Below are 9439 nucleotides of genomic sequence, written 5' to 3' on the forward strand. Positions count from 1 at the left end.
ATTTATAATATGCAGCATGCTTATTAGTAAAGACTAGGTGGTTGATGGGGACACGGACCTCGGAGGCCTGACTGTGGCCACACATGAAGGGTGCTTCTTCCTGACATAGCGCTAGCTGGCAGCTCCTGGTTTCTGCATTCTTCTCTGCATCCCAACATTTTATTACAAAAATTGTCAGGAGACACAAAATGTGAAAGAATTGGATGGTGAACATCAAAGTGCCAGCATGTACGTGTTTATCACACAACTATGCAGTATGATCAAAAAATATAGCAAATGTTTAAATTTAAAAATTTATTACAGTAAAAGACACATTGTCATTAATCCCTCTCAAAATACTACCTCTTGGTGTTTTGGGGGGATTTTTTGTATCGGAGATCAAACTCAGGACCTCATGCTTGCCTGGCAGGTGATATGCTGCTGAGCTAAATCCCTGGCCCTTACTCCTCCTTGTTTTTAACACCCCTTTCCCATCCTTCTTTCCGCATTCAAAAGCAGTTCTGGAAGTCCTCTTTCATGAGTATCTTTATAAGGTGTGCTCAGAAACAGTTTGTGCTGTTGCTGAGCATCTTACAACGGAAAGGCAGCTGGTAGAAACGTTAAAGTGTCCTCATCTACCTTATTCACTGCATGTGGCACCATGCTACTTCTGGTTGTGTGATGAGCACATATATGTGGCATTTTGGTGTTCACCCTCCAATTCTTTCAAGTGTTTTTTTCCTTGACAAATTTTGTAATGCAGTGTTAGAGCAGAGAGGATGATGAGTCCAGGAACTGTCAACAATAGTTCTCAAATTTTATAGCCTGCAGCAGGATCACCTGGAGGGCTGGTTAAATGCAGGTTAAATGCTGGGCCTCCCCCTATACTGCCTGAGCCAGGGTGCTTGGCTTGCAAATGAGCATTTGTAATAAATTTCTCAGGACTGCAGATGCTGCTAATGCCTGCACATCACTTAGGACTACAGACCCTGGTTCTCCTATTGATATAGTGGTACCTTGGTTCATGAATTTAATTTGTTCCACGATTCTGGAAAAGATGCCCACATTCGTGTCTATCACCTGATGCACAGTTCACAAACAAAAATAAAATTTTGCCAAATGCTTGTTTGTAAGTAAATTGCTCACAAGCAAAAGTATCTGTGAACTGTACTTTGATGTGCAGTCTCATGTGACTTATGAAGGGGACTTTTATTTTTTGGTACCGGGGATCGAACTTGGATCCTTGCGTTTGCGCAGCAGGCGGTGAAACCACTGAGCTAAACCCCTGGCCCAGGACTTTTTCTTTTTTTGATACCAGGAATGGAACTTGGGACCTTGTGCTTGCGAGGCAGGTGCCTGAACCACTGAGCTAAATCCCTAGCCCTTGAAGGGGACATATTTTGAGAAATGGGTTAGCATTGGTTTGTTGAGTTTGCCCTTGTGTGAACTTCCTAAATGCACTCACTCAGACCTACGTGGTTTAGTCAGTCACTCTGTGTGGCCTCTTGATGCTATCAAGAGACAGTAAACACAAGACTGATGAGGCCACTGTAGTTGACAGGGCATACTGTTCACAGTCACCATTTTTATATAAATTGAAGTAGTACAAACATTTTAAAAAGTAAAGCTGTAAACTAGTAATAATCATTTGTTACCCAGTACTGTGTTCTGAACTCATTGTATGGAGAACATTTTTATACAACTGGCAGTGTAGTAGTTTACATGCACATCACCACATACACAACAGATGAGGAAAGCATTGTGTCATGAAGTGAGGACAGCTGCACGTCAAGATTGTTTCTGCTCCCTTACTACCTCATAAGACCTCCATTGTTGTGCAGCCTGTCTTGATTAAAACGTCACTGTGTAGTATTTGACTGCATTTATTGTATCACACATTCATCCACTTATACTTCCATCTATCCATTTTATTTTTTTTATATATATTTCTAAGTATTTTGCAGGCATCAGTACCTATTATTCCTAAACACTTGAACATGCATTCCATTACCCAGATGGCAATATTTATATGGGCTTTTTTGAGGTTAGTTTCACATACAGAGGAAAGTTGCACTAGTTAGTATTCTGACTGAGAGGCCATTAGGCTGGGGCAGCTCTAGTACTTTCCATTCCCCTGTAGGCAAAGGGTAGCCCTTGAAGACAAACAGGCCAATCAAAAACCACCCATGAACCTCAAGGCCCATCCGTGGTCACCACTGAGTGGCTCTCTTTGTTATTTTCCTGTGACACTTTGTTCTCTTTCCTGCCCAGCCAGCAGAGTGCTGAGCCACTGCCATTGCCTTCTGAGGTTCCTAAGTCCCCAAATGTTCAAATAAACTGTAAAATTTAAATGAGCCTATGTTTACCTTCAAAGAGTGAACTGTGCTTTTTTTTTTTTAAGGATATTGAAATATAACTTTCATATGGTAAAATACACTTTTTAGCACACAGTTTGGTGAGTTTTAAAAAATACATACTGCCTGGCTCCCTGATCAAGATACAAAAATTGCCTCTGATATAAAATGTCCCCTCACCTTCTTGTAGTAAACACCTCCCTCAGCTTCCACCGAAGGCAACTCCTGAAATCTCTTTTCCACTCTCAGAGTTTGCCTTTCCCAGAATGTCAGGTGGAGGAAGTCACAGAATACTAAGCTTTTCTTCAAGTTTGGGTTCTTCATTTAGCATAATGTACTTGAGATTCAGCCATGTGATTGTGTGTATTCCTTTTACTGTTAAAAGGCATTCTTAGCATTCTTAGCATGAAGTTTGAAAACACTTTGCACACGCCCAATATCTCACAATTCATTGCAGCATTTGAAAGTAAGTTACACGTATTCCTTGTTTAATAACCTATCAGTTTAATGACTTTTGAACTTACGACTTGTCTATTTTTTGGGGGTGTTACAGTTCTATACATCTTGTTTATACAGTCTCAGTGTCTTTTTTGCACAGTACACCTCATTTATAGTACTGCAATTTTTGCTGATTGTACATACAGTACTGTAGTTTTATTTTCTGTTATACATTATAGTACTGCATGGAAGAGTTATGCAAATAAAAGCAAAGTGATCAAGTTGGAGTTTCCTTTAACCAATTTTTGTTCTGAATATTGTAATGTATACACTATATACAATTCCTCATTGAGCAATCAATTCATTTAATGACCTAGTTGCAGGAATGGAACCCAGTCATTAAATTAGGAGTATCTGTATAAATGTCTTTTTTTTTTCCCAATACCGGGGATTGAACTCAGGACCTTGTGCTTGCCAGGCAGGCACAGTGCCACTGAGCTACAGCCCTGGCTCTTGTATAGATATCTTAACACTCCTACTTGTGAGAATGCCCATGTGCTGGACACAGGCTTCAATAACATCCACCCCCTTGCCTTTTCCACATCCAAGGAATATTTTCTGCCCTGTGGACTGTGATCTCCTTGACATGCTTATGGAGGCTGGTGCTTTATCTCCTCCCTTGGCCCTCTGTAATAACTCTTAGAACAAGTTCTCTCCATGATTCCATGTGGCAGGGAGTCATGGTCCCAAGAAGTTTGGATAGACTCTCCATCTCATTATAGTATCACTCTACTCTTGCACCAATATCTCCTTCAGGTCAACACATTCTTCTTTTTAGCCTGAGAATTTTAATACAAGTCTTTTATCAAAAAGATTTCTAGAATAGCACTATCCCTGGGTGCTATTGCAAATCACATGCAATTTAAATTTTTCAAGATAGCTATTTTTTTAAGATAAGAGATTGATTTATTTATTATTTATTTATTTATCATTTATTTATTTATTTTTTGGTACCAGGGATCAAACTTCGGACCTTGCACTTGCGAGGCAGGCGCTGGAACCACTGAGCTAAATCCCCGACTCGAGTACAGTATTTTCTTAACACTCTAGACCCTGGAATATAGCAATGTGAGGAAGAGAAGTAGGGAAGTGGGTCCCTAGGACCCAGCAAGGATCTGAAGCAAGAATTGGAACCCATGGGGAGAAAAAAGAGAGGGACCTCAACACAGAAGAGGGAGATGGTAAATGGTGATTTCTCCCTGAGCCTCAGCTTGAGATACAGAAGGGGCAGCTCAAATCTGCAGAGACCCAGTAACTATGGATGACCTAGAGGCCTCCACAGAGAAACACACCAGTGGAATGGAGCAGTGGCTGGTGAGTGATCCCATTCCTGTCCAGTTTGGGTGTCCCCAGGAGAGGGTGACTGACTGGTCACCATTTTGGAAAGGGACCAACTGAACTCAGAACTTACAGCAGCTGCAGGTTGGCTCCATTTAGTGGCTCCAAGTGACAGGGTTAGGCACAGCCAAGTACAAGCTGGCAGGTCAGGAAGCTGAATTCAAGCCACCAAGAGGCACTCAGAGTGTTGCTGGCTGAATAACTCAGGCCCCAGCCTCACAGCCATAATCCAGAACCAGCCTGAACTTCAGTAGAGCTGAAGGTGTAGGCTTGCTAGGATTATCCACCACCCTAACTTGATTCTACTGCTGGCTTGCTGGGATCAATCAACATGGATCTGGGCTCTGTCATCCTTCTTTGTCTACCAGTGACATCAGAGACATGCCCTGAAGTGGACATTTTTTTTCTTTTTTTTTCTCCTTTTCTTTGTTTGTTCTTGTTTTGATGTGAGTGTGAACACTGTTTTTAGGTTTTTGTTCTGGTCTTGTTTGTGTTTCTTACTTCTTTTTTTGGTACCGGGGATCAAACTCTGGACCTTGCACTTTCGAGGCAGGTGCCGGAACCACTGAGCTAAATCCCTGGCCCTTCTTACTTCTTTCTTTCCCTCCTGTCATCTTCACAAGTTTTCCAAAGCTTACATAATCTTCCTTCATTCTTCAGCCTTGCTTCCAATCTCTTTCTTTATTTTTTACTCTAATCCCCTTTAAATTTTTCCCTGGGGATAAAATTGCCATATGAAAGGGATACTTATGTCATACAATTTTCTACAAATCTTGTTCACACAGTTAAAGGTGGCAAATTAATAGTTACTACAGTTTATCATTTTCTAGGCTGTGCTTGATGCTGCTGTTATTGTTATTATTGATTGTACTACTTTAGTCCAGGTGAAATAGTTGTTCTAATCAGTTGTTCTTCCTTGTATGCCAAGACTAAAATTGCCTAAGGATCTAAACAATACTATAGGCCAGTGCCAAAGAACCAGGGGCTAGGCTAATAATTTCAATAGGATCTTACAACAAACTTCCAGCTACCCCTGGAAGACATCTCTGAGAAGTAGTCATTTCCTAAAGGTTTTCAATACTACCAGTAAATCTACCTACCATAAGCAATTTATAAACATCAGTGCAGAAATTAAACTAAAAAGAAATAGAAAATGAGGAGACACAGAAACAAGATGCAACCCAAGACTGCCAGATTGCCAAAGGCAAATCCAGGGGGCAATGAAGTAGAACAATTCAAAATCAATCCAACTGGACTCTCTGAAGTGGTAACAGCAGAAGTAATAAAGCAGATTAATGAGACTCTAGGAAAAAAATCAAATAAGATATAATTTCTCAGATAACTACAGAGGTGATTACCATAACGAAAGACATGATTAGTGAATCTAGAGTAAATACAGATATTTTAAAAAGTAGAAGAGCTTAGGAAAATAATGGAAACCATGAATGCTCTGTATAGGAAAGAAATAGAATCTATGAAACATATTCAAACAGATATCTAGGAGATTAAAAACTCTATTGAAAGTATATGCAGCAGAATGAGCAAATGTGAGGAGAAAATATCAGATCAAGAAGACAGGTTTGTGGTTAATGACCATGAAAAGATTTCTTAAAAATAGCAAGGGACCATAAAAAATCAATCTAACAGTGGCTACATGATACAAAGAAGAATAACATAAGATTGATGGGAGTCAATGAAAAAGCAGGAGACAGTGCAAATGACATTAAAAAAAAAACTATTCACAGAAGTAATGGCAGAAAACTTCCTAAGTGTGGAAAAAGAATTTGACATACAGATAAGTGAAGCATATAGATCTCCAATTAGCCATGATTTAAAAAAATTACACCAAGGCATATACTATTCAAGATTCCAGAAATTCAACACAAGAACAAAATATTAAAAGTTGTTAGAGGAAAGAAACAAATCACCTATAAAGAAAAGCCCATCAGAATCACAGTAGACTTCTCAACATCAACCCTTAAGTCAAGGAGAGCAAGGAGTGAAGTATTTCAAGCCCTAAAGGAAAACAATCTCTAACCAAGATTGATGTATCCTGCAAAGCTATCTTTCAAAATTGTTGGAGAAATAAGATACTTCCATGACAATGAACATCTTAAGAAATTCATGTCCACCAAACCAGCACTCCAAAACATTCTAAAGGATATTATAGTCACAGATAATGAATACTACAACTCCATGAACACCAACAGAATGAATCTACTAGGCAGGGCAAACAATTAAACAGAGGGGAATACAGAGAGCCAACAATAGGAAAATAGCATGACAAGGATAAGTTAACACATATCAGTTAACCATCAATGTAAATGGTCTCAATTCACCAATAAAAAGAAATAGACTGGCAGAATGGATCAAGAAACAAGGTCCAACAATATGTTGCATACAAGAAACACATTTAACTAAAAAAGAAATTCATAAAAGGTTCCAATAGGGGAGAGAAGGAGGAAGAGCAAGGAGTGGGGCAGTGGGGGGACCTGCCACGGCGGCTGCCTCCACTGCCGCCACCCGCCTCTGTGCTCGCGGTGTGGGAGCCGGCGTGCCGCTGCAGGAGGGTTGGCGGTCGGGAGGCGATGGCGGATACAGATAAACTCAACATCGATAGCATTATACAATGGCTGCTGGAAGTGAGAGGGTCCAAGCCAGTTAAGAATGTCCAGCTACAGGGGAATGAAATCAGAGGACTGTGCTTGAAGTCTCATGAGATCTTTCTCAGTCAGCCTATCCTGCTAGAACTCAAAGCACCACTCAAAATATATGGTGATGTCCACGGACAATATTATGATTTGCTTCGGCTTTTTCAATATGGTGCTTTTCCACCAGAAAGCAACTGTGTCTTGGGGACTATATGGACAGGAGGAAGCAGCCATTGGAGACTATCTGCCTTTTACTGGCCTACAAAATCAAATATCCAGAGAATTTTTATCTTCTCAGAGGGAGCCATGAATGTGCCAGCATCAACAGAATTTATGGATTTTATGATGAATGTAAAAGAAGATACAACATTAAACTACGGAAAACTTTCACAGACTGTTTTAACTGTTTACCAATAGCAGCCATCGTGGATGAGAAAATATTCTGCTGTCATGGAGGTTTTATCACCAGATCTTCAATCTATGGAGCAGATTCGGCAAATTATGCGACCACTTGATGTACCACATCAAGGTCTTCTTTGTGATCTTTTGTGGTCTGACCCTGATAAAGATGTCTTAGGCTGGGGTGAAAATGACAGAGGAGTACCCTTCACATTTGGTACAGAAGTGGTTGCAAAATTTCTCCATAAACATGATTTGGATCTTATATGTAGAGCCTATCAGGTGGTTGAAGATGGATATGAATTTTTTGCAAAGAGGCAGTTGGTCACTCTGTTTTCTGCACCCAATTATTGTGGAGAGTTTGATAATGCAGGTGCCATGATGAGTGTGGATGAAACATTAATGTGCTCCTTTTAGATTTTAAAGCCTGCAGAGAAAAAGAAGCCGAATGCCACAGACCTATAACACCTCCAAGGGGTATGACCACAAAGCAAGCAAAGAAATAGATGTCATTTTGACACTGCTTAGTTGGGACTTGTAACATAGAGTATATAACCTTCATTTTAAAAACTGTAATGTGTACTGGTCAGCTTGCTCAGATCTGTGTTTGTGGGGACCCTTTTGTTTTTGTTTTAATGAATAGCATTTGCTGGTTGTAACAGCAAATGAAAGATGCTCCACTCCCAAGGAAAAGTGTTTTGTTTTTAATTCCCTGTTCCTTTTGCAAACAACTTTAATGATGGTGTTAAAACTGTACACCCTAGGACAGTTTATCCTGTCGGGGGGAGGGGTAAGTGTATAAGTGATCTTTTTTAAATTCAGTATAACCCATGGATAATGTAAATGCTTGTTTTCTTTAGAATATAAAGAGCCCTAAGGTGCTCTGAATCTGTACGTTATTGTCATAAAATGCATATTATTGTTGATACAAACCACTGTGAACATTTTTTTATTTTAAAATTTTGTTTCAAAGGGATTGCTTGTTTTTACTGTCTTGTCATGTACAAACTAATTTTTATAGCCATCAACAATAGAAGTAATCTTCAGCCTTGCCCGGATCACTGGTATGATACATATTTAATTAAAGCACACATTCCCCCACTTCCTTAGAATGATGATTAAAGCCATTCTTTCAAGTGTTTGTGACTCTTCCTGAAGCTAATGTTTCTGTTGGAATTGCATCGCCACCCCATCCTCAGTGCAGAGTGGCATGGCTGCAAACACACGCCACCTCCTTGGGGATTCAAAAACAGGTTTTTTTATTTTGAATAGTAATTAGTAATATAGTGCTATTTAAGCTATTATGATTAAGTTAATTACATTTTGTACAATTTCCATATAATCTACTCATTAAGTAATCTTTTTACAGTTAGACCAGGCCTAAACCCATCCATTCAGAAAGCTTCAAATTATAGAAACAATAATGTTCTATATGAGTGACCAATTATGCTTTCTTTATTCTGCAGTGAAGTTGAGGCTTATAAGTCAAAACAAAGGAAATAACTTGTTGTCCACCAGTTTATACAGAATTAACAGTATCTATGACTTTTTAAAAACTAAGATCTGTTAAAGAAATCTGTTGCAACAAATGACCATGCACAACACCATGTGGTGAAAGTGAATTCAGACTTATTAAATGACAAGCTTGTTAAATCTTCTCAGTGTCTATTTATCAGCACAATACACACAGGAAAACTGTTGATGGTATACTGAATAGATTTTAATGAATAAATTGCTCTGAAAAATATTTTTTAAAAAAAGAAATTCATAGACTGAAAGTCAAAGAATGGAAAACACTACTTCATGCAACAGGAACCTGGAAAAAAGCATGGGTAGCTATTCTATTTGCAGACAAAGTGGGTTTCAAGCCAAGACTGATCAAGAGAGACAAATAAGGTCACTACATACTTGTTAAGGAAACAATCCAAGAGGAAGAGATAACAATCATAAACATATATGCACCAAATACCAGCACACCCAACTATATAAAACAAATATTAACAGACATGAAAAATCAAATAAGCACTAATACAATTGTAATGGGGTGCCTCAATACCTCACTGTTACAAATACACAGATCAACTAGACTAAAAATTAATACAGAAGTATCATAACTGAACCAAACTTGTGAACAAATGAACTTCATAGATGTCTATAGAGTGTTCCACCCCACAGTATCAGAACATACATTCTTCTCAGCTGCACATAGGATGGTCTCCA

At 39.1% G+C, this 9439-nt stretch overlaps 1 pseudogene; it reads left to right on the top strand.

The window, feature by feature from the left end:
* The first annotated feature begins 6514 nt into the window (after positions 1-6514).
* LOC101704720 (serine/threonine-protein phosphatase PP1-gamma catalytic subunit B-like) lies at positions 6515-8949 on the top strand (annotated as a pseudogene).
* Positions 8950-9439: the final 490 nt, after the last annotated feature.

The sequence above is a fragment of the Heterocephalus glaber genome, unplaced genomic scaffold (assembly GCF_053883595.1).
Source record: "Heterocephalus glaber isolate CG9 unplaced genomic scaffold, H.glaber_assembly_v1.0 deba00001719, whole genome shotgun sequence".
Classification (NCBI taxonomy): domain Eukaryota; kingdom Metazoa; phylum Chordata; class Mammalia; order Rodentia; family Bathyergidae; genus Heterocephalus; species Heterocephalus glaber.